Source organism: Diabrotica undecimpunctata, chromosome 5, assembly GCF_040954645.1.
Source record: "Diabrotica undecimpunctata isolate CICGRU chromosome 5, icDiaUnde3, whole genome shotgun sequence".
Classification (NCBI taxonomy): Eukaryota; Metazoa; Arthropoda; class Insecta; order Coleoptera; family Chrysomelidae; genus Diabrotica; species Diabrotica undecimpunctata.
In genome coordinates this window covers 67,684,902-67,712,228 of record NC_092807.1, presented here as the reverse complement: position 1 = coordinate 67,712,228, position 27,327 = coordinate 67,684,902, and the positions used below count along the sequence as shown (strand labels likewise).

At 30.5% G+C, this 27,327-nt stretch overlaps 1 protein-coding gene and 1 long non-coding RNA gene across 4 annotated transcripts in view; one reads left to right on the top strand and one right to left on the bottom strand.

Annotated features, from left to right (window-relative positions):
* The window catches only part of tst (superkiller complex helicase subunit twister), a 626,755-nt gene that overhangs the window by 583,462 nt on the left and 15,966 nt on the right, over window positions 1-27,327 (bottom strand). The window lies entirely within an intron of this gene.
* On the top strand, window positions 11,834-12,960 carry LOC140440646 (uncharacterized). The gene is made up of 3 exons (XR_011950896.1): window positions 11,834-12,077; window positions 12,161-12,285; window positions 12,406-12,960. It is a non-coding gene; the product is annotated as an uncharacterized lncRNA (long non-coding RNA).

Here is a 27,327-nt window from a genome sequence, read left to right as displayed (position 1 = left end):
TCAGAAATAACGGCAGATTGCTCCTTTTTCTTTTCTTGTTGGGTTACCTCATTTCCGTCGATATTGTTAAATCCCGGTTCAACTTCTACTTCCAAACCTTCTACTTGTCTGTTATAAGAGGATGTGCTAGCTTTTGCGTCATCGATTATGTTGTTTTCTTTGTCACACTTACTTCTCATTTCTCGTTTTTGTTGTTGCCGAACAGTTTCAAAATCTACAAAGCCAACCATCATTTGCCGACAGGACCTCTGGTCTTGGAGAAATGGGCGTTCCTTTATTGGAACCTAAAACAATATTGAAGTTTATACATTCCTGTAACGACTGGTTTAAATACTAATTATGTATATTAAATAATAAACTTATTTCCCTACCTTGTTCTGCTTTAAACACAAACACGAATTAAAATTGTCACATTTACATGCAGCAATGTCAAACAATCGCAAACTGTCTTTCTTAAACACATCCAATTTTGATTTGTAAGAAGCGATGCCTTTTCTTTTTAAATAGGGCTTCAGAAGGTCTTTTCTCTTTTTCTGGTATTCTTTAGTTAATGCTACAATTCTTTGATGGCTTACAATTGGAATTGAAGCAGATTTCCAAATATCTTCAACTTTCTGAGCAACAATTTCTGAAGCCTCTGACACAAGAAGATTTCGAGTAGTACCATTATTTTCCAAATTATATCGAACCCATAAAAAGTATTTTATTACATCACAAAACGTGGGTAAAATACAACATTGTAACTCTCTTGGTACACCAAAAAGGGGGCACTCTATTGCACTTCTTGTATTTTTAGACATTTTAAGTTAAAGTTAAGTTAGTAAAAAGTAGTAAGTAAAAAATTGATTAACGTGTAACACTCTTCGCTGTATCTAGGCAATGACTAACGGTGTTCGGTGTAGCGTCTAGTAGTTCGTGTTTGTCGTGCAAGTCACAACAAGTTTCAGTGATACAGGCCCGGCCTCGTATTAAACGCCTACTACCATACTGGCCCGTAATATCAGTTATTTATTATTTATTATTATTATTATAATATCACTTATAATATTTCATACAGTTATATCAAGAAATACAAAAGTAAAAAAAACAATAATACGCCCAGTCCTAACATATGGTTCAGAAACCTGGACTTTAACAAAAAGCAATGAAAACATGTTAGGATGTTTCGAAAGAAAAATACTAAGGCGCATCTATGGAGCGGTAAATGAAAATGGTGTCTGGAGAAGACGATACAACTTCGAACTCTATAGGATATACCAGGAACCAGATATCGTAAAACACATAAAGATAGGACGTCTGAGGTGGGTAGGCCATGTAATGCGGATGGAGCAAACCGACCCAGCTAGAAAAACGCTCCTTGATAGACCTATTGGTCAAAGAAGAAGAGGAAGACCCAGAACAAGATTCCTAGATAACATCGATGAAGACATGAGAAATATGGAAATACGTGCTTGGCGGAGGAAGGCGATGAATAGGGACGACTGGAGAAAAATTCTTGGGGAGGCTAGGACCCATACAGGGTTGTAAAGCCAAAATGATGATGATAATATTTCAAGAAAAAAAAATTTTTATTTAGAAAAAAAGGAACCGCTGACCACTGAAAATATTTATTATAAGAAATAAAGCAATAACTTTTAATAGAAAACTGTTCTTCTGTAACTGTAACCTGTTCTTCCACCGCCACATCAGTCTCAAAGTGAAAATATAATGAAAGTGATGGGGGCGGTGGAGGGACTCGACATATATTTTTGTAATTTTCTGAAAATATTTGATTTGCACATGCACAACTTTCTGTAGACCAGGCATGACTAATTAAGGAAAAAAATTTTTCGCTCCACCCTAATTATATATATATATATATATATAACTGTTTTGGATGGGTTGGAGTCAATAAAAGGGCTATTGGTTAACTATTTTTTTATTCTCGAGCTTTCAATTGTGTTTACAATTATTATCAAGAGCTAAAAAAGACAAAATACTTACAAGGTTGAACTAAAAAGAAAAAACAATTTTTGTTAACTTACCAAATAAAAATTAGTTTGGTAAGTAAAAATTACTGCTTACATCTTCAAAATATTTAATACAAAAATGTTTTAATCTAATAAATGTTTCTCCGAAAATTTTTATAATTTTGAAAACATTTTTTTTTAATATAAAAATAATTGAATTTATAAATAAGTTCAAATAGCAACCAATTACAAATAGCCTCAATGTCATAAATGCCAACATAAAATTTTTATTTTTGACAATTATATTGCCAAAAGTAAAATTTCGTTTAAACATTCTTTTTTGTTTAGTAACAAAAAGAAGAAGATTTATTCACCGTTGACAGATGTCTGAAAGAATGTGACAGATATATGGAGAATTAAATATGACATTTTACAAGTTTTATATATAAATCATAAAGAAAGAATATAATTATAAATTTTGCTTAAATTTTGAATTTCTGATCTTTTGTTTAAACTATTATCATTTTTGCTAATACAAACCATTTCCAAAAAAGTCCTTTTAAATTTATTACTTTCACTACATAAAATTTTAATGTTATCAAAATCCATAATATGGTCTTTATCAATTACATGTTCTGCCAAAGCACAAGATGGTTTTTTAATTCTGCAATCACTTTTGTGAGAAATAATGCGATTTGAAAGATCTCTTCCGGTCTCACCAACATATTCAGCCTCACACTGAGTACAACTAATGCTGTATACTAAGTTCGTTTTTTCAAATTTGTCTATAGGATATTTAGTTTTAGAATATAAAGATGAAATAGTTTTGATGTTCTTTGTTGCTATTTTTATATTGTCAATAACATTTCACAACACACTAATATTGACTTATTACATTTCAAAACACTTATCAACTTTGTTTTTGATTCTAATATTTTTATATAAATTAATACAAACACTAAAGGTTATTGACAATATAAAAATAGCAACAAAGAACATCAAAACTATTTCATCTTTATATTTATAAAAGACAACTAGAAAATCTTTTGAATCCATCGAACACAGGTAATATAAGGATTATTTTACTTTTGATAACAAATAAGTTATAATTCTTTTTTATTGGCTCAATAAACTAAGATTAAAGTCAAAATAAACAATCATAATATATATATATATATATATATATATATATATATATATATATATATATATATATATATATATATAGTGAAATGATATAGAATATAGGAGAAAGAATATAGAAATTTACATTGGTTATGTTAGATATATATATATATATATATATATATATATATATATATATATATATATATGTGTGTGTTTCATAATAGATATAATAAAGATAATTTCAAAAAGTGCTTACAAACTAATTCTTTGAGAACCGCGATAAAAACCCTATATATATTATTAAAAACACTCATTGCTCATCATTCACAAATAATACATCATTACAATAGATATATATATATATATATATATATATATATATATATATATATATATATATATATATATATATATATATTAACTTTCGGTATTGTTTTATTCTTTTTCCTTGTTTTGTTTATATCGACAGTCACTAATATCCTGTATTTCTTATATATATATATATATATATATATATATATATATATATATATATATATATATATATATTTGTTTTTAGTACAATCCTGAGCCTTCGATAGTAAAACTTAAGCACAAACCTGAACCCAGTTTACGATCCTGAACCTGTATATTGGTTCAGGATTGGTTTCCTTATATAACTGACATATGATTTAAAATTTACAATCTAAATCATTTTTTTTTATTAGTGGTGCCATCAGCGGACAAAACTGCCTAACTTTCAATTCAATATGTCATTCGGAATCCAAGAGAAACCTGTTTGTATTGTGGTTCAGGATTGCATTTTTTAGTTCAGCCATTTGCCACTTTGGCGCTGGAAACAATTTCTTGAATATACATGATTTTTATATACATTATTACAATTAGTACCATCCTGATCCATACTATTGGCAACATTGCTTTGTCATTATTTTGTTTAGAGAATTGGGGAATTCTATTTTTAGCCAAGGCCAGAGAGATTTCTTTTCAATAGATGGTATAAGATATTATTATTTAGTTGCAACAGTCGTTTGTTTTGGTTCAGAAAGGTGTGTTTAAAAATGAATAATTATAAAGGACGTTGTAAACTGATGGTTGATATGTATTTAGGGAAAGGTTAATTATACCAAAGGTATTAAACTAAATTGTCATTTTGAGCACTTTGGCTTAAAAATCTAGATGAATTGTGCTTATTTATATAAGTTAATATTAACAGAGGTACAGGGTGTCCAAGTTAAATAGTTATTCTTGATTTTAATTCATATTTACAAAAAGACTGTGTCAAGAGTTTATTAAAAATTATTATAGGCGATTTTCTTATCGAAAGAAGCTGATTTGCAATTTGGGATGATCATATTATCCGGTTTTTAGGATTTGTTCTAAATAATGTTTAAAAAAAGTAAGTTTTTATTTTTTTAACCAAAAACGTAATTAATAGAGGGGAATTCTGTGATACATCATTTTAGACGGCTTATGAAATGTTTTAGTAGTCTGCGATATCTCAAAATATTGAGTTCCTGTTTAAATTCATTTTATATAGGGCATCCTATATGAAATATAGTAAGAGAAATCACGTCATCTTCTTTTTGCTAACTGTTATGCAAGATGTTTTAAAAGTACTTCGATAAACCTCTAGGGGAATTATCTTAGAAAGAAAAGTATATCTAACTAATGGACCTTGATGTCTTCCTGTTTATATTTTTAAATTGGTATTTTATCACTGTCAGTATCTCAGACGAATTTGACTAAATTAGCACTATTACATGTTATTTAGGTTAATAAGTTTAAAACCTTTGTTTCTATTAGTTAACAATAGCGCAAAGGGGAACTGTTTATGAGGAGAACTTTTCATCTATCAATCATACCCCTGAAATTTTTCAAAATAGTTTTGAAACATCCTGTGCAAAATGAACCAGAAAAGCAAAGAATGAGAAAGGATTTAAAGATTAAATGTATAATTTTTAGACAAAAACGTAGAAAAAATACACTTTGATTATTGCTCGAAAAATTCGGAGAGCAGCTTATATCCAATTTCTCAGATACATTTAAATAAAGATTCAAAAGTTTAAAGTTCAAAAGAGAAAAATGGAAAGGGGAAAGACAAAAAGGAGCAACGTTTAATGAAAGTAAATTGGCCAAGTTTAAATAATATTTTATATACTTACTTAATAATAATGGGTCTGAAATGCTTTTTTCTAATCTATTAAGCTCGAAGAATAAAATATATTTTTTAAAATAAATTTCCTGTATTTACAGAGAAATTCTAATCCTTTTGTATCAAAATGTTACACTTCTTCGACATTCAAAACATTAATCATGTGCTAAATTACCAATATTAAAATATCTCGAAAAGAGTTAATATTTGAAAGTTCAAAGAAATATAACTATCTTTTTCAAAAATGAATGGGTGTCAAAATAGGTTAGTTGTAAATTATTGAGTGACAAAAAATTTTAAGCTGATTTCTTCTATTTAATATGATGAAAGTGGGGATATCTCGAGAACATACAAATCTAATAACATAGGGACCCAGATCAAGCAATAAATATGGATTTTTTATCCGACGAATGTGATTCCTATGCGGAAAATAATAAAATAACTCGTCTAACACATCCAAAAGCGAATTTATAGAGGATTAAGACGATTCCATAAATATCCTAATTATATGCCATCAGAAGACGGCCGAGCTAAAAAAATGGGTAGCTATTTTTTTGTTTAATTGTTCTTAAATTTGGTTAAACTTTGACTCTTTCTTGCAGTTCTCAAATTTAAAAATGCCACAAAAAAGAGCCATCCACAAATCTGTAACAGCAAACAGTGTGAGAACGATTCGTTAATACTTGAAGAAGTGATTAATAGAGCGGAGCACGGGAATGTTTTCCATTTTGCTAGACATATTTCTAAATCGCACTTAGAAGAAATTGACGTAGTTAACATATTATGTCATAAGGTTAATTTAAAAGAGAGATGATTGGCTTTATGAAACTTAAGGAAAAAGATAAGAAAACATTTTTATTTAAGCATACCAAAATTTGTCCGTCTAATTATGATGAGAAAAATAATAGAAGACAAACGTCCCAAAGCGACGGACAAACTACTTTGCTTCTACACCATTTTCTTAAACGTAATGATTTATTAAAATCAAAAATTTTCTTCAGAATGCGTGCAGACGACATAAAAGGCCGTCAGAGTAAAGGCAAAATTGATTTGGTAAGAAAAAATATGCGAAGACTCGCAAAACTCTTAGACTACAAGACTACAGAATCCTGATATTAAGAAACTTATAGATATTCTTCGCCCAAAGCATGTTCAACTAATAATTTCTGGAGTTAATAAAATAAAAAAATATAACCCAGAAACAAATAATTATGAGTCACCAACGTTGGCCATAAATTTTGGGACACTTATGAGAAAATGTTGCGACTTATCATATATTATTCTTGTTCAGATAGAAAACCCAAGCGATGAGAGAAAAGAACTTAAAATATTAAAAAGTCTTTTAGAATCCCAATGGTGTAATGAAGTTTCTGCTCAACATGTACCAATTTCAATCAAAATAAATGGAACAAGGAAGAACTTTTGCTGCTTACTAACGACCTCAAGAAACTTAATATTTTTTTTGCAAACATCTGCAGAAGAATTATTTCACAAATTGAAATCAGGTGAATATGCCAAAAAATATCAGTTGGAGAGACCTGCAAGTATAACAGCAACAAAACTTCGAAAGCATTTGGCCACCATTATTCAATTTCTTCAATTTTCCAATAATGATATGGAGCAATTAAGCAAATTCATTACAAATGACACACATTACAAATGCATTGAAATTATTATCGTTTGTCAAAGTATATCAAACGGCTAAAATTTCTAAACTTTTTTTCTAAACTGAAAAATACAAAGTTAAAACATTAGACGAAACTAACATTAACTTAGCTCCTCTCTCTGATGCGGAAGAGGAAGAAATGGAAAATATCTTGGATACTCATGATAATCTAAACGTCGATTGCGAGATTCCATCTACTTCAGCTAACTGAGATAATAACAAAGAACCTCAAAAAAAGATTGGCATTTTAAAAAAGAAAATATTTATTGATAGAAGAAGATCATGGACAAAACAATAAAAAAGAATTATCGCAGAATACTTTTCCGACACTAAAAAAAGAAAGCCTTCCATTAAGATAAAAGTGCAACACCTTATTAAAGAATATCCCGAGGTAATTAAAGAAAGAAAATGGACATGCATCAAAGCTGTAGTTTATAATATATATACAGGAAAACTTAAACATTAAACACCCATTTTCTAATATTTTTTAGTTGGTTTTTAATTTTTTTTGACTGTTTTGAATGACTTTCTTGTTTTAGTTTTGATCTGATCTCTATCACATTATTCTTATGTTTGTAGGCAAGTTAAATTCCTATTACCTAAGCTATAATAAATAGTAGAGTCAAATTAATGTACCAATGTAGCTACTTTTAATAATAAATTAATGCAATACTTTCCTGATTTATTTTTTTTTAATATAAATCGCCGTTAACCAAAGCTCATATTTTTGACATTTATGAACTGGAACGTATGGTTTATTTATGGTAGTGATATGACGCCTTCGCTGTTAAAATAATCGGTAGACAGGACGTATTGTTTACATATTTTAGGATTTAGGATATGTACAATTAAGGGAGAGTAAAAATATACTGCTTCTGACTCTCAAGCAAACACATACGAAAATTTTCCTAAGAAATCCCATTTTACTTAAAACTGGCAACATCTCTTAGGCTCAGGTTTGTGCATATACACGTATGTTTAGGTTCAGAATTGACTGAAATAACAAGGGGATCAGGATTATGTCATTAATAAGTAAAATCCCCATTTATATATCTTTTAAAATATTAAAAATTTCTTTTGTATATATACATTTTTGAAATCCTTGCTAGAATTAATGAAGATAAGCGTGCCATAGGCAGCTCTAAATACTCTAGATATAGGAGGTTCAGGATTGTATGGTTTTTCAGATGGTTCAGGTATGGTATAAAGATGTATATATATATATATATATATATATATATATATATACTAAAGTTTTATTTTGAGGTGTTGCAGTCATTATTAGGGCAGGATAAGTAAAACTCTTTGTTCTTGCAAAATTTATTTGCTTCTTCAGGATATGCTAAAATATGGTTACAATTATTTTATCAGTAAACAATGAAATTAGAATTAAAAACATTGTAGAAAACTAGCACAAAAACTTACACCATGAGGTTAATCCATTAAATTTTGAAATTCTTTAATTTAATCTTTACACATTTTGCATAGCCCAGAGGACAAAAAACGATATTATATCGTTTTCGGCCATGTCCGCCAAAGCAGGTGGCACCTCTGTACGCTAACCACTGCAGTGGTGAAGTTTTAGGAGACTTGGACTTTCTGAGTTTAAAATTGTATCAGCCCCAGTGTCTGATGAGGCTGGGATAGGCCGAAAAGAAATATTATACATATTATATATATATATATATATATATATATATATATATATATATATATATATATATGTTCGGATAAGTTTCCGCGGTCAGATAAATGAAAATTACTGAGTTCTCGGGAAGAACCGTGTTGAGAATTTAAAACTCGACGTTTCGGCACCCATTTTGGAGCCATTATCAAGAGTGATACGGTTCGGTTCGAGTTCGGGATCTCAATCTGCCTACTCTTCTATTTCACCAGAAAAACTTTTCTATTTCACCCTCAGACATACTAGTCAGTTTTGACATTGTTTCTTTATTCACCAACATTTCCATCGATGAAACCATTTCCATCTTGGACTCTAAACATCAAATTCCCCAAGACACATTATCTCTTATAAAACACTGCATGTCTAATACATATTTCACGTTCCAAAATCATTTCTATCGTCAAATCAAAGGTGCCCCAATGGGATCGCCCCTCTCTCCCGTAATAGCAGATATCTACATGGAACATTTCGAAACAGTAGCCTTGTCCTCGTCAAGTCTCAAACCCACCTGCTGGTTACGGTACGTTGATGACACCTTTGTCATTTGGCCCCATGGTAAAGACACATTAGATCTCTTCCTCTCCCACCTGAATGGAATACATCCCAGCATTCAATTCACGATGGAAGTTGAGTCTGAAGCGTCTTTGCCATTCCTTGATGTTCTTATTCAGAAAAATCCACCTCACAGTTTTTCCTATTCCGTGTACCGGAAACCCACTCATACAAACCGCTATCTCAATGCCCAGTCACATCATCACCCCGTCCAACTTAATTCAGTCATCAACACTCTTATTTCCCGTTCCATAAGACTTAGCGACAACAATCACAGGTCATCCGAAATCAATTCAATAAGACAAACACTCCTACAAAACGGCTACCACAAAACCCAAATCAATAGAAGCATTCAAAAACTTCTAAACCCCATTCCATCCAAAAAAGAAACCTTGCCGCCGGATCAACCCAAAATCTTTCTACCTTTCATTAAAGGTGTTACTGACAAGATCAGTAGAACTCTTATCCCTCTTAATATCAAAACCATCTTCACCACTCACTCCAAATTGTCCAATCTCGTCAGATCCGTAAAAGACCAAATCCCCAATGAAGACCATGGTGTCTACGAGATACCTTGTTCCAGTTGCCCACGTACATACGTAGGACAGTCAAACCGACGAATCCATAACCGTATTTTCGAACATTCTCTATTAGTCAAACATTCCGATACCACTTCAGCCCTAGCCCAACATCATATTCAGACAGGCCACAAAATAGATTTCGAAAAAGCAAAAACCATCGCTCCCATCCGCTCATTAAAAGCGAGAATCATTCGTGAAGCTATCGAAATCGAAAAACGGCCTAACAGCTTGAACACGCGCGATGACGCGAAACGATTGCCGGCAACATGGCGACCCCTGCTTCAGCGACCTCCCGCCCACACCGCTCAGGCCACGTCAGTTCTAACCACGTCAGCGCATACCGTTCCCGCGCATACAGCGAGTATAAAAGCAGCCACATAGGGTAAGACCGGTTGTCACTCGACACTGAGGAGTAGGCAGATTGAGACCTCAGTGCCGAGAGACAGTTCTTGCAATATAGAACACGATACTGGTACGTCTCGAGTGAGGGGAGTAGGCAGATTGAGACCCCGAACTCGAACCGAACCGTATCACTCTTGATAATGGCTCCAAAATGGGTGCCGAAACGTCGAGTTTTAAATTCTCAAAGCGGTTCTTCCCGAGAACTCAGTAATTTTCACATATATATATATATATATATATATATATATATATATATATATATATATATATATATATATATATATATATATTGTTATGATGTGTTTTTTGTTTGAATGATGAGCAATGAGTATTTTTAATAATATAATATATAGGGTTTTTATCGCGGTTCTCAAAGAATTAGCTTGTAAGTACTTTTTTAAATTATCTTTATTATAACTATTATGAAACACACATATATATCTAACCTAGTCAATGTAAATTTAAAATAAACTATCTTTAAACTGATATTCTTATAAAACTAATTAAATTCTATAGACAATCTAAAATTTAAGCAAAACTATCTTCAAAATTGAAATTGTTATGACACTAACTAAATTATATTAACAAAATTTTGTACCTTTCTTTCACTGAATGCCTAAATGAACTATTTTCCACTAAGTATATAGATTCTAATCACCACTGAATGTCTTCGTACTTCAGTTATCCTTGTTTTTTGTGAAATTACTTTTTTCAATTATCAGCTTCTACCAATTTAAGATATATTTTTCTTCACCAGCATCTATACACCACCAACCAAACCAGCAAACAGCATTTATATTTATTCTTCTTTTCAATATACCAATATCCAATTATTATAAGTTGATTTATACTAATCTCCAACCATAATATAATTTAATTTCTTCCAATATACCTTTTTTTATCTTCAATAATTATTTGTGTATAATTATAAATGTGCATTAAATTATATGCATAATTTTTAATCTTCATTTAACTCACTATATTAAACTATTGGACTATTTGTACTTGATTCACTGACTCTAACTAACTTTCATAATAAACTGCTTGACTTCTGACTAAAAAACTTAAAAAACTGCCATCTTGAATCCAAATCACGGGTATTTATATGTTTTTGGATTTCTAGAACCATCTCGTAAGATATCATGTTCTATTCAGTTCTATTTAATACATGTCTGAATTTTCTGGAACAAACCATTTCGCAAACATGGCCATCTCCGGAGATCCAGAGAATTCCATTCTTTTCTATTAATAATTTTGTTTACATTTAGGCTTTTCAGATCAGAATATATAATTAAATTAGTAACTAACACTCTAATTTAATAAAATACACATTTCAAACAATATATTATATAACCCCACTTTTATTCGTAATTATGATTCTTAATTTGACACTTGGAGTATGTATAGTTGGTTGCCTAGGCACATGGCTCACTTAAATCTATTTACAACATTAAAATTACTAAATACAACTTTTTACAATTATTATATGCTAATTTATTAAAAATGCCCTCACATAAATATATTTTTATTAAATTCTCTAGTATATAACTTATTTAAAACAACCAAATATCTAATATTATGTAGTATATAACTTATAAATTATTTTCTATAAACCCCAATCGTCACAATACCCCAAAAATAATATTTGAAATAAATAATTTACTTATTATTTTTTTAAATATTAATTTTCTCATACCTTATTAAATTTAATAAATCAAAATTTTTTTTTTATTATTTAAAATGTGTTAAATACATCCCTGTTCGCTGTCTATGTCAAAGCATAGAACAACGGAGCAAGCACAGTTCGGCTATTCTATGGTCAAACTGTCATGTCAATTGGAGCAATGAAAATGGAGGCTATGTCAAAAATTAAAAACAACTAATGTAAGGTTCTATAATTATTTTGTATTCTGTTTATTTATAGACAAGATTTCCGTTCACAAGGCTTTCATCTATATGAATCGTAAGTTTTACACTTTCCATATTATTTTTAGAAAGACATTTATAGTATTAATTCTGTATCTAACCCCAAATTATGATTTTTAGGGTAGCAACAATTTCCACATGTACAAAATTCAACAAGTATGATGTCAAATTTATTCACAACAATGAAATCTACCATCTATTTAACAAATCAAGTCTATTGAATAAAATGGATATATCAGTAAGCTGTTAGTATTTTTATAATTAGTGTTAAGTTTATAATATATTACTTCTTTTTGAAGAATTGTACATTTTTCTTGATTTATTTTAAGTCCAACTTTATCTAATCTGTTTATTATAATTTTTAGGTGTTTCTCATGATCTTCAGCCGTTTTAGAAACAATTAATATATCACCAATGTAGTGAATTACAAAATGTTCATATTGATCCAAAATATCATGAAGACATCTACATAGAACACTGCAAGATGATTGAAGTCCAACTGGTACTACTTTGAATTGATATACTACTCCATCTATCTGAAATCCTGTATACTGTCTACTTTTTCTTTCTAGAGGTATTAACCAGAAACTATGCTGTAAATCGATTTTAGTGAAAAATGACATTCCTGTAATTCTTCCTAATATTCCATCTATACTCATTGGTGCTTCAAATTGCTTTTCAGTAATCTTGTTAATATTCCTTGCATCCAAACATAACCTGATTTCACCTGATCTTTTTCGTACTACTACTATGGGGTTAATAAAACGTGTGTCTGCCTTCTCAATGATCCCATCTTCTAACATATTATTAATTGTTTTGTTTACTTCTTCTCTGTATTTATATGGTATTGGGTATGATTTTGTTTTAAAATCTTTTTCTTCTTTAACTTTTATACTATGGATATAATTTTGTGCAATTCTATTTTCTTTATTGACAAGTCCCTTGTGTTGCTGCAATATGGAAATGACTATTGACTTATATTCTTCAGGGCAATTTAAAACTTTCATCATATCTTCTTCTTTACAAATAACATTATTCTTCATTATGTACTCATTATTCCTTGCTTCCAATTTTACGCACTCCGCCTCGTAGGCATCCATCTGCTTAAAATTTCCATTCCTTAAATATTCACTACAATAATTATTCTTTACATTCTTTTGGGACATTTCCCTATCATCAAAATACATTTCTTCTTCATAAACATCATTATTTTCTTTTAATAATATCCTATCAACTCTTATTCCTTCTTCTACCTCATCTTTCTGCATAAATTTAATTATCTGCCCTTCCAAAGTTACCATTTTTTCTTCAAAATCTATCTTTACTTTCTTCTTTTCCAATTCATCATTTCCCATTAATATATCAACACATAAATCCTTGACAATAAATCCTTGCATATTAATTTCTTTATTAAGAATATTAATTTTAAAATTGGCTAGTTTATCAATTTCACCCAACTTCTTATTATTTGCACCAATAATTTTAATTTTTGGAATCTTTATTATATCTGATAGTTTTAATGTATTAAAAATAAAATTCTCCGAGACTAAAGTACTTTCTGAACCAGTATCTATCATAATTTTAATCATTTTATTTTTGGCCAAAGCATTTATATAAATTAAATTAATAGAGTCAATAATTTTATCCTCATCTAAAGAAATAAATTCAGAAGGTTTTTCATAATAGCAATGGCCTAACTTGTAATTCAGAAAGTTTACTGCACAAAATTTTGATTATTAGAATTGTCAGATTGTATCTGACCACTTGGATCTGATGTCCTATGTCTTTCCCTACTATGACTTCTACTCACATTTTCTTGCCTTGTACTATTTCGTTCCCTGTCTTCGCAGCTTCTATTCCTTCGAACACAATTTACCTGTCTGTTATAGTTAGGTCGCTCTGTATTTCTTCTATTGTTAAAATCTTGTCTATTATTATTAGTACTGTTATTAAAATGTTGTCTATTATAACTAGTATTGTTATTACAATTTTGTCTAATTTGATTACTGTTATTATTATTAAAATTTTGTAAATTATTACCATACCTAGTATTATTGTTATATGATTGTCTATATTGTTGATTATCATTTTTTTTATATTGAAAGTTATTATTGTTTTTTCTGTTGTTAGTATTACTTGTCATATTGCCTCTTTGTATTCTTTGAATAAAATTAATGAAACTATCTATTGTTTGAATATTTTGTACAGTTACGGTTTGCACAACATCAGCATCAAAATGTCTAGATACATTTAAGACTGTTTCATCCTCTCTAAGTGGTGGTTCTAAATATTTTGCAACTGTTATCAATTTCAATGCATAATCTACCATATTTGATTTTAAATTTTGATTATACTTTCCAAAATATAGAATTTCTCTAAACTTTGCTTGCTCTAATTCACCCCAATAATAATTTAAAAATTTATTTTCAAATGTTTGAAAGTTATCTAAATCATTTTCAATACTAGCAAACCAAGTTGCTGCATTGTCATTTAATGTCACTCTAATATAATCTTTAATATCATTAATATTATTCACAAATCTTAATTTATGTTTTAAACTATTTATGTATACTCTAGGATGCAAATTTTTTATATTACCAGAGAATTTAATTCCAGTCTCATTTGTTAAATTTAAGTAAGGTCTCCCTATGTCTCTCATTTGTGAAATATCATCTATTCTCTGTTCCACATTTCTTATTTGATTACAATTTATTTGGATATTTTGTTGTATATCGTCTAATTTTTCTTCTGTGTTTCTCCTGTCTTCGTTAATTTTTACTTCTAAGTTACATTTCTGTAACTCTATTTTCTGTTCTATATCTATTTTATTATCTTGAATAATCCTCTTTACTTCTGTCCTCTCATTGTCTATCCTTTTCTTGTAGTCATTCCGTATACTTTTTATTTCATTTGCAACTTTTTTCTCTGCAGCTTCAAGTTTTTTATCCATTTGTTTTTCCATTTGTTTTACAATTTTATTATTATTATCTTCTATTTTCTTTTCTAATTTTCTATAATTCTCTTCCAATTTCTGTTCCATTTTTTTCATGTCTTCTTTGACTTCTTTTGAATTCTCTTCCAATTTTTTTATGTCTTCTTTGATTTCTTTTGAATTCTCTTCTATTGTCTTGTTCATCTGCATCATTAATGACATCAAAGCTGCCATATTGACATTTTCCTCTCTTTCTGGATTCATTTCTGCAGTATCTTGTGGAACTTGAACTAAACTCTCCTCTTGTATAGGTTGTGTTTCTACTTCCACATCTTCTTCATTCTTTTTGCTTCTTGTACCTTTCTTTCCTTGAGACATTTTGAGACTTTACTTGTTCAAATATAATTAAAATAAAATCTATAATTTTTTTTTTACTGATAATTAATTTAATTATATGAGAGCACTTATCTTCCCAAACTAATTCTTTTAAATAGAGAGCCCCACGTTGGGCGCCAAATTGTTATGATGTGTTTTTTGTTTGAATGATGAGCAATGAGTATTTTTAATAATATAATATATAGGGTTTTTATCGCGGTTCTCAAAGAATTAGCTTGTAAGTACTTTTTTAAATTATCTTTATTATAACTATTATGAAACACACATATATATCTAACCTAGTCAATGTAAATTTAAAATAAACTATCTTTAAACTGATATTCTTATAAAACTAATTAAATTCTATAGACAATCTAAAATTTAAACAAAACTATCTTCAAAATTGAAATTGTTATGACACTAACTAAATTATATTAACAAAATTTTGTACCTTTCTTTCACTGAATGCCTAAATGAACTATTTTCCACTAAGTATATAGATTCTAATCACCACTGAATGTCTTCGTACTTCAGTTATCCTTGTTTTTTGTGAAATTACTTTTTTCAATTATCAGCTTCTACCAATTTAAGATATATTTTTCTTCACCAGCATCTATACACCACCAACCAAACCAGCAAACAGCATTTATATTTATTCTTCTTTTCAATATACCAATATCCAATTATTATAAGTTGATTTATACTAATCTCCAACCATAATATAATTTAATTTCTTCCAATATACCTTTTTTTATCTTCAATAATTATTTGTGTATAATTATAAATGTGCATTAAATTATATGCATAATTTTTAATCTTCATTTAACTCACTATATTAAACTATTGGACTATTTGTACTTGATTCACTGACTCTAACTAACTTTCATAATAAACTGCTTGACTTCTGACTAAAAAACTTAAAAAACTGCCATCTTGAATCCAAATCACGGGTATTTATATGTTTTTGGATTTCTAGAACCATCTCGTAAGATATCATGTTCTATTCAGTTCTATTTAATACATGTCTGAATTTTCTGGAACAAACCATTTCGCAAACATGGCCATCTCCGGAGATCCAGAGAATTCCATTCTTTTCTATTAATAATTTTGTTTACATTTAGGCTTTTCAGATCAGAATATATAATTAAATTAGTAACTAACACTCTAATTTAATAAAATACACATTTCAAACAATATATTATATAACCCCACTTTTATTCGTAATTATGATTCTTAATTTGACACTTGGAGTATGTATAGTTGGTTGCCTAGGCACATGGCTCACTTAAATCTATTTACAACATTAAAATTACTAAATACAACTTTTTACAATTATTATATGCTAATTTATTAAAAATGCCCTCACATAAATATATTTTTATTAAATTCTCTAGTATATAACTTATTTAAAACAACCAAATATCTAATATTATGTAGTATATAACTTATAAATTATTTTCTATAAACCCCAATCGTCACAATATATATATATATATATATATATATATATATATATATATATATTTATATATATATATATATATATATATATATATATATATTTATATATATATATATATATATATATATTTATATATATATATATTTATATATATATATATATATATATATATATATATATATATATATATATATTATATTATATTATATTATTTATATATATATATATATATATATATATATATATATATATATATATATATAGATAATATTCTATTCCTGTTGAGAATCCCATATTATTAGCTTCTACTAATAGTTTCTTGGTCATTATGGTTACATAATCCATTTGATCCCATTTGAGACTAGAGATTTTGGATAAAGCACTTTTTGAATCCACAAAGATAACTGCTTTCATGATCTCCTTCTCAATGCACACAGAGATAACTTTATATATAAATACAAATCTGTACAATTTCAGTTGTACAGATTGGTGTGTATTTATCGAGTCTTGATGAAAATTTATAATTAATCCGTGGTGTATAAATTCCAAATCCGGATTGGTTTGTTTGTGGGTCGATAAATATGTTCCGTGGTTGTGTGAATGCGTGTGTGATAAACTTATTTTCACGGAAACAAAATAAAAATAAAATCAAATAAAACCTAAAAAAACTGTTAATAATATTTATTTTCGTAATACGTAATTAATTCTCGAAGGGAAGGTATTTTTGTATGTATCGCGGACCGATGCAAATTGTGACTTGTTGATTACTAAAAGACTAAAACTAAAAACACATTCTTTGTTTTTAAAAGCCAGACGATAAACTCCAAATATTATCGTCCTGATCTCTTGTGATGTCATTGCTTACCATGTAATATTTCGTTTCCCATACATGAAAAATGCAACGTATTCAAATGTATAATTAAAGTGTCCAGCATATCTGTAGTAAATAAACATAATTGAGAAACACATTTCAATTTTTATGTCACTTCTATTTCACATGTGTATAACCAATTGCGAAAATGTAAATTTTAATATGAGATGTTATTTAATTTTTGAATAGAAAAGTTATACTTATTCGTAATTAACTTGTAATTCCTACTCATAGCAACACTTTTAATCAACCTCATTCAGCGGCAACACCGTTTTCACAAACTTCGGAAGCAATATTTTCCAATCTACCAGCTCCTTTTCCATTAGATACAACTGCAGAAAATTCTAATAAAATTGATACATCACCACAATTTTTTGAAACTACCAATTCAACCAATCTTACAAATAAAACTACAAGCTCGACTTCTGTCACTACCAATGAGTTTGCTCCAGTACTTTCAAATGTAATAAAGCCACATCATCTAAGTGAAAACTCTAACAGCAATTGCGAAAACGCAAGTTCTTCCATAAAACGCAGTATTGGTGAGATCGACACGCCTCCTTCAGATTCAGCAATCTCATCAGAAAATCTGTTTGCAAAACCCAAACTCTCCAAACCAAAAAAACCGCGCTCATCTAAAGTTCAATCTACACGGGAAACTCTTGAAAATTTCATTGATAATCATACCCCACCATTCGTTTTAAATTTCCACCAATTGTCCTTACTGATTGATAATGTTCAAGGCTCCCCCGACACTATTAGCGTCGTTAAAGAATTTACAACTGATATGGCTGGTTTACTCCATCTTTTACAAAGCAGCTATCAATATGCAAATGATAGATCTACAAAAAGCAAGTTTACAAAACTTCAAAAGAAACTACACACCCACTTAGGGAAAGAGATTTCTGACTTAGATAGTGACTCTTCTGTAGACAATCGTTCAGTATCATCTAACTCCGAATCTGTTAACAACATTCAACTCGATACTTCAATGGAACATTGATGGATTTTTCCATCGTCTCCCTATGCTACAGCTTCTTTTATCTGAATATTCTCCAGATATTATTTGTCTACATGAGACAAACTTAAAGACCAATCAGTTGTACAATTCAAAAAATTTCACTTGTTTCCGCAAAGACCGTACAGATGCAAGTCGCGCAAGCGGTGGTGTAGCAATACTAGTAAACAAATCCATCGAGGCGATACAAATTCCAATAGTCAGTGATTTGGAGGCCGTTGCTATCAGAATCATATCTACCAGTTTAGTATCTATTTGTAATGTTTACCTTCCTTCTGACAAACAAGTCAGTTCTGATAGCCTTTGCAGGTTATTAGAGCAACTGCCACGTCCTCGTATAATTCTAGGCGACTTTAATGCTCACAACATAATATGGGGTTCAGATCACACGTCTGTCAGAGGTTCAAGTATTGCCGATATCTTAGATCAATCATTTTCTTAATGATGGTAGTCCTACAAGATTCAATATTTCAACAGGATATTCCTCATGCATCGATTTAACTCTCTGCGACCCAAATTTAGCTCATTGTCTCAGTTGGGACGCTCAAACCTATACATATGGTAGTGACCATTTTCCAATCCTAATTAGAAACCATAATTATCCCTCATCAGGACCCATATTCATATCTAAGTGGAGAATAAAAAATTCAAATTGGCAAATATTCTCCCAATATATCGATAATAACATTTCCAGTTTGGATATATCAGACGATGTTAACTCGAATGTAGAACAGTTTAATCAACTTATCTTAAGCGCCGCCCACAAATTTTTTGGTAAATCTAAATCTGTTAAAGGCCGATGTCCTGTACCATGGTGGAATGACCGTTGTGCTACAGCAATCCGTGAAAGTAAATCAGCCCTAAACCGATACAAAAAACATAAAACATCCGAAAATAAATTAAAATTCAAAATGCTAAAAGCAAGGGCACAGCTAACTGTCAAAACGGCTAAACAATTTTCATGGAACAAATACGTATCGGAAATTAATAGCAATACTCCCCTCTCTGATGTCTGGAACAAAGTTCCAGTGGTTTACATACTTCATATAATTTCACGGGGCTAAAAGAAAATAATAATTTCATAACATCGAGCAGCGATATTGCAAACATTTTTGGAAGAATCTATCAAGGCCACTCATCGAATCAACAGTATACCGCCAATTTTCTCAAAGCCAAAGAATTCGCCGAACAAAATCCCATTTATCTGTTTGAAGCACAAAACAATTCATTAAACCATCCCATCACTTTTCAAGAGATAAACTCATCTATTCTTAACTTGAAGGACTCTAGTCCGGGCCCTGATGATATTCCTTCAGCATTTCTGAAACATCTCCCTGTTTCAGCCATAACGTATCTCTTAAACATATTCAACAGAATTTGGCTTCACCACCAATGGCCAGCTATTTGGTCAAATGCAATAGTCATTCCTTTCCTAAAAACTAATAAACCTAAATATGACCCAGAATCATATCGACCCATATCTCTGACATCGACAACCTGCAAATTACTAGAAAATATTGTTAACTCCAGACTCTCATGGGTTTTAGAAAATTCTAATTTCTTAATCTCCGAGCAAAATGGCTTTAGAAAAGATCGGTCATCCACAGACAACATTTTAGATTTGGAAAGTGAAATACATGAAGCTCTTGCTACAAACCAAAAATGTGTTGCTATATTTTTTTACTTAGAACGTGCATTTAATAAAGCTTGGAAATACAACATTTTAAGACAACTTCATAAATGGAATATTCAAGGTCACTGCCTTGCTTTCATCCAAAACTTTTTAAATAACAGATCTTTTCAAGTAAAAATAAATAATATCTTTTCAAATATTTATAGTTTGGAAAATGGTACACCCCAAGGATCCATACTCAGTCCAACACTATTTCTGGTAGCAATAAACGACATCATCAAAAACATTCAAGCACCCTTACAGGCTCGTTTATACGCTGATGACCTAGTGGTATCTATTAAAGGTAAAAATATTTCCTCAATGTCATCAATCCTTCAAAACTTTTTAGATACTCTCGAAAATTGGTCCAACTTTACAGGTTTTCAATTTTCAGTAGAAAAATCAATAGGAGTCGTATTCTCTTTAAGTTCCTTGCCGCAACCTCCTAACCTAAGAATGTATGAGAAACAGCTGGAGTTTAGAGATCACCACAAATTCTTGGGTTTAATCTTCGATTCAAAGTTAACATGGAAAAATCACATCTCAGAACTAATCCTTTCCTGCAATAAAAGATTAAATGTTTTAAGATCTCTCTGTAATAAAAACTGGGGCTCAGACCAATCCACTCTACTCCTCCTGTATAAATCTTTAATACGTTCTAAGCTAGATTATGGAGCAATTGCCTATTCCACTGCTAATAAATCTCTACTGAAATCATTAGATATTATCCATAACAAAAGTCTTAGATTAATCTTAGGGGCTTTCCCAACTACACCTGTATCCAGCATCTATGCTTTTTTAGGAGAACCATCGCTACATCACCGCCGCATGTACCTCGCTCTATCACATGCAGCCTCAGTCGCGAGCAATACTTCAAAGCCAATACATCAAAACACTTTTACAAATAAATATTTAAACTTATTCCAAGATATTCGCTATACTAAAAAACCATATTACGAAAGAATTAAATCCATTCTTCAAAACCTAAACATTAATTTTCCGGAGGTTTTCTCCTCGGATATTAAATACCCCGAGCCTTGGCTGATCGATATACCAACTTGCGATGCATCTCTAGAGTATTTAGATAAATCTAATACACATCATTCTCTAATTCGGTCCAAGTTTGAGGCCCTCATAAATAAGTACCCCGACTACCATAAAATCTACACAGATGCATCTAAATCCGAAGACGGAGTGGGGGCATCAATCGTTTCTCCAGAAAACAATCTTCTTTTCCGTTTACCCCCAGCATGCAGCACATATTCAGCTGAACTCTATGCCATATACCGTGCTGTGAAACTTCTTAACGAGCTTACACTCACAAAAGCCCTGATTCCCTTAGCTCTTTAAATTCATTAAAACACATTTTTCCCAAACATCCTTTTGAAAAATTGCTAAAATACCAGCTTTCCCAAGCTCATGAACATGGAAGAAGCGTCCAATTTTTATGGGTTCCCTCACACGTCGGAATAACAGGAAATGAAGAAGCTGACAGGATTGCACGAGAGGCAATTTTAAGTGATTTGTCGGAGCCGATAGACAAGTGTGTTTCCACTGACTTAAAAGCTTATTTTAAAAATAAAGTGTTGTGTTTGTGGCGAAATGAGTGGTCTCAAACTAATTCCAATTTAAATAAAATTAAAAATAATGTGTCTCAGTGGTTTCCATCGTCGCGCAATAGACGAGAACAAATTGCGGTTGCGCGTTTACGTCTAGGACATACCAGATTAACGCACTCCTACCTTTTCACAAAGAAAAATCCACCTATATGTGATCAGTGTAACGTCCGATTAACAGTCGAACACTTTTTAACAATTTGTAGTAAATATGACCAAGAAAGACAGCGCTACAAGATCCCAAACGCTCTACCACAGGCTCTAGGTCAAAACTGTTCCTGTGACAATATAGTGAATTATCTCAGATTAATAAACATTTTGTATAATCTGTAGGTGTTTAACTATGTTATTTATATTTTGTTCCGTCGCTAATAACCTTTTGGTGGATGCGACATCTTTTTCTAATAAAAAAATGAGTAAATTTTAATATGAGATCTGTTATTTAATTTTTGAATAGAAAAGTTATAATTATTCCTAATTAGCTTGTCGCTACAACACCCCCCTTCGAGAAATATGGATAATACATACGATACATACCATGCCCGGTTATCTCTTATGGGAGTGACAGTCCTCTGAAATTTGTATTTCCTAAGGACACCAGAGAGCGTAGCATTCGTAGCAAAGCTTTGTGACTGCGCAATACCGCAACCAACAAAACAAGTACGCCGTACGCCATTTTTATTGTGGTTTCGACACAGTGTTTTGAGTTGTATTAATTTGCGATTAAATAATTGTTTGCTTTTTTGCCATCATATTTAAATAATTATGGTTTTTAACTGTTGCGTTAATGGTTGTAATAATTACAATAAGGATGCTCAAATGCATATTTTTCCAAAAGATAGGGCTGTAAGTAGAAAATGCTGATATAAGATTTTATTTATTTTTTAATAATAGCCTTAAAATCTCCGATGTTGTCCCACACTTCTTTCCTTTCACGTTATGATGTGTATTAGAATTGTTGCCGATATAGAATTAGGTAAAAGTTTTTTAGGAAGTAAAATTATCGCCATTAAAAATGTGGCAATTTTTCAATGTTTTATGAACTTTTCTACAACACTTTTGTTTATTTGTCCTTTTGTAAAGCACCTCTAGAAACATACTGTGTAACATTATTTTACAGAAAATATTAAAAACAAACTATTTATTTTTTAGCTTTATGATATTTGGATTAATAAAATTGGTAGTGAAGACTTGAAGGTTAAGCTTATGGACAGGGTCCGAAAGTCATACCGCATTTGCACAATTCATTTTGGACCAGAAGCCCGCTATGTTTAACCAACTACAGTTAAATACATGTAATTAATGTTTATAAAAAAAAATAAAGTAGAAAAAGAACCAACGTTTGTTTTATTTTTGTAGTCAAACCCTCAAAATTAATCTTTAAAATTGAAGAATTACGAGAAGATTTTTTAAAAAGATGTTGCTTTCCTAAGGCCGCCAGATGGCGCATTGTCCAGAAATAACCTACACAGTTTCCTATCTATTCGGTAATATATATTCTTTATCTATGATACATACATAGTTACAATAGAAATTGAATAGGTATACTTCTTCTCAGAGCCTTCTTTCAGTGCGTCACGGTTTTTCGATTTCTTTCTAACGCATTAAGTTGGATGTGATGAAAAAAGCGGCAGTTCCGTGATTAAAACACGAAAATATTACAGCGTTGCATGCATAACCGGTCTATTCTTAACCTACGCTTGATTCGTTGATATTTGAAATGCGCGTCTTCTCTAGCCAATCAGTTACACGAGTCACGAACATTTGACGTAAAACTTCATTCATGTTGGCCATCCTTTCGAAGTGTGAAGAGTGAAGTGATTCTTGTCGGTTCAGGTCAGTATTTGACTTATTTCATAGCGTTGTTATGCATTATTTGTGTTAACCTATATTTTTTATTTTGTTTTGGTTTTCATTAAAATATTTTTAAAATGCCAAGATTTACGGAAAAGGAACAAGTTCTGATACTTAAATTACTTAAATATTTTGAATTAGAAAAAGAAGCTGGACAAACTTTATTACCAATTTCTGCTGTTCGTGAAGTAAGTTTAAAATTACACTGAAAATAAAATTGTTTTATTTTTACCTACTGTTTATTTCAGCGTGTTGCTGAGGCGTTAGGAATTTCTTTGCCAACAATAAGACGATTGGTAAATGAAGGTGTCCAAAAAGATTCTGATTATTCAATCACAATGAGCCAATCAGTAGCCACGAGTCGTAAACCAACATTATTAATAAATAAATACGAACATGCCATCAGGATGTGTGTATACAGAATGTTTAGTAAAGGTAAGAAAGAGCATTACAAATAACAGTATAGTTAAAATATTTTACCATATTTCTAATAGAAAGGCAGGAGTAACTAATTTTCATAGACATTTCATTTAAGGCTGTTTTATCGGTGCACCAAAACCTAGGGACAGTGTTTTCTCTGTTATTTACTGACAAAATGTCTCGAAATTTGGACACGTTATTCGAAATTATATTGCCTTTAAACTGATGGTTTTACTTTTTTAATTTTTTTGAAACTTCTGTTGAAAAATTGGAATATACTGTTTAACGTTCTATTATAACCAAACTTTTTACGCCCATCACTCGAAAGAGTTTTTTTTTCTGTAATCGTTGATTTTTGTTTCACCTTTCTGTGTCCAGTAATAATTGAGAAAAGCGTGTTCCAACTTTAAAGAAAATTGCTAAAAAATACTGAAATCTAATAGTGAAACGTGTTACTCATCATCGGCGCTTAGTTTCATCGTTATCGCCTTCGTGACGTCAAATCTCATGAACGTACGGTCAATTAGTTCGTGTTAAAACTAATTTGAATGGAGAATAATGTATTTGTTGTCATTAAACTACCCGTCGGCCGGCGGCACTGAGTGAAGATGGTCTCGCGTAAGCAGTGTAGAAAAGTAAGTGATACGCCCATTTCAAATCGCAGTGTACTTGAACTGCTAAAACAGCCTTAATAAATTGTTACTGACAACTAGTTACATATAGAAATGAAAAGTGAATATAAAAAGAATACTACTGAATTAAGTACCAAGTATTGTAATAAAGATTTAAGAGTCCTCTTTGCCTTTTAGCTGAAGTTTATGCATTTACCTTGTGCAGTTTGGTAAAATATATAGATATATTTTTATAACTCTTATACTTTGGATTATTCAAATATGGTTATTACGATTTATGAAAGGAGTACTGTTGCATATAGCAATTCAATAGACAAATTCCTAATATCAAAACTAACTTGTCTTTAAACTTTGATCGTTTTAGGTGAGCATGTGACTCTCTATACCCTGAAGCAAAAACTAGAGGAAGTGGATGAGATTAATATTTCTATTGCTGCACTTAGCAGAGCTTTAAAAGAATTAAAATGCAGATGGGTAAATTGTAGTGTTGCTAACAGAAAATATTTAATGGAACAACCACATGTTACTTTAAAAAGACTTCAGTTTTTGAAAGCCTATAAGGACAATGAAAGCAGTTTATACCCTTTAAAACCAGTTTTCTTGGATGAGACCTGGATATTCAGTAAAGGAGGATTCCGCAAGAGCTGGCAAGATGGCAGTGTTAATGCAGTCAGAAAGAAGAATGGAGAAGGTGTACGATACATTATTCTTAATGCAGGTTCTGAAAATGGGTTCATTGATAACTGTGAATTGATTTTCAAAAGTGGAAGTAAATCTGGTGACTACCATGATTCAATGAATTCTGAGAATTTTGAAAAATGGTTTGAGCATCAGCTTTTACCAAATTTAGAAGAACCATCATTAATTATAATGGATAATGCATCATACCATTCAACTTTATTGGAAAAAATACCAAATGCTAGTTGGGCAAAACATTCTTTATTAGAATGGTTAAAAAACCGGCATATTAATTGTTCAATGACTATGATGAAGTTTGAGTTGATGGATATTGTAAAGAAGCATCTACCAGATAAAGTATTTAAGTGTGTATTAGAATTTATTTAGTAAGTGGCATTTTATATATATTTTGTTTTACAGATTGGATAGACTGGCCCTTCAATATGGCTATTGGGTCTTGAGACTGCCTCCATATCATTGTCAATTAAATCCAATAGAGAATGTTTGGTCTGACTGCAAAAGGTATTATGATGCCAATATAACTTCTGCTGGCGTTACAAACGAAGCCACAGTATTAAATGTGTGGAAAAAATCTTTACAACAGGTAAATTAATTTTTTTTTATTCTTAGATACTAACTTTGCTATAATTTAAGGTCACACCATAAAAATGGAGGAAGTATGTTAGGCATGCAGAAAGCCTCATTAATGAATATTGGGAGACAGCAAAAATAATGGACACAAACCACATATCTCCTATAGTCATTGATTTAAATGAATGGGATTGTGTATCTTCAGATGATGATTTTGTGGAAGTGCCAGAAATAAAATGACACCAAGCTCGGTTTTGTTTTTTTAATTTGTAAGATTATAGGTCTCTATTTTTCTTGTATTTATTTATTTATATTTTCTAATTTTCTCGTGTAATATTTAGTGTTATTTAGTTCCTTATAATCATAGTATCTTGTAGTTATTTAGAAGTGTGCATTTGTAGCTATTTAGTTATTCTTTTCCTTATGTTATAGTCTTAGATCTTTAGGTTGATTCCCACATATTTCATTAATAATTCTATTATCAATTAATAATTGTAGTCTATTGTGTTTTTATGGTTTTTAGATATTAGGTTGTTAGTTCTTACTTACTTTAACCCATTAACATCTAAAAAGAAACTAGAGTGGAAAAAATGGAAAACACCAAAATTGTGATGTTTGGTTTAAGTTTGATTTTTAAATTGACAAATGGTAGAATTGATTGTCCCTCTCTTGTGAGTCAGAGTATTCTTAGAGTATCATATTACCATGATTTGCATTATCTATGTACTTTTAATGTTCCATTTTTGAAACCCACCATGACTTTTTACCTTTTAAACTTATTCGATATAACGATATGCACTGATCATGCGCATCTACTACACCCATTCCAGATATTGTTGTGAAGCTATTTTCTTGTGGCATTTTAAATTAATTACTATTTAAATGGGAATAAGCCATAATTAAAGGTTAAAATACGTTTATTGATGTTTCAATTTCCACTTCGGAAAAAAAAAGGATTTCCGAAGTGGAAATTAAAACGTCAATAAACGTATTTTAACCTTTAATTGTGGCTTATTCCCATTTAAATAGTAATTAACCCATTCCAGAATTGTAGGAAGCAAACAATTTTAGACTCCATTACTGGACTTTTTTGTACACGATTTTCTCTTATAATTCCTGTCGCCTTTATGATTTTTTTTGTTTCAGATATATCATTAGTTTTTTGT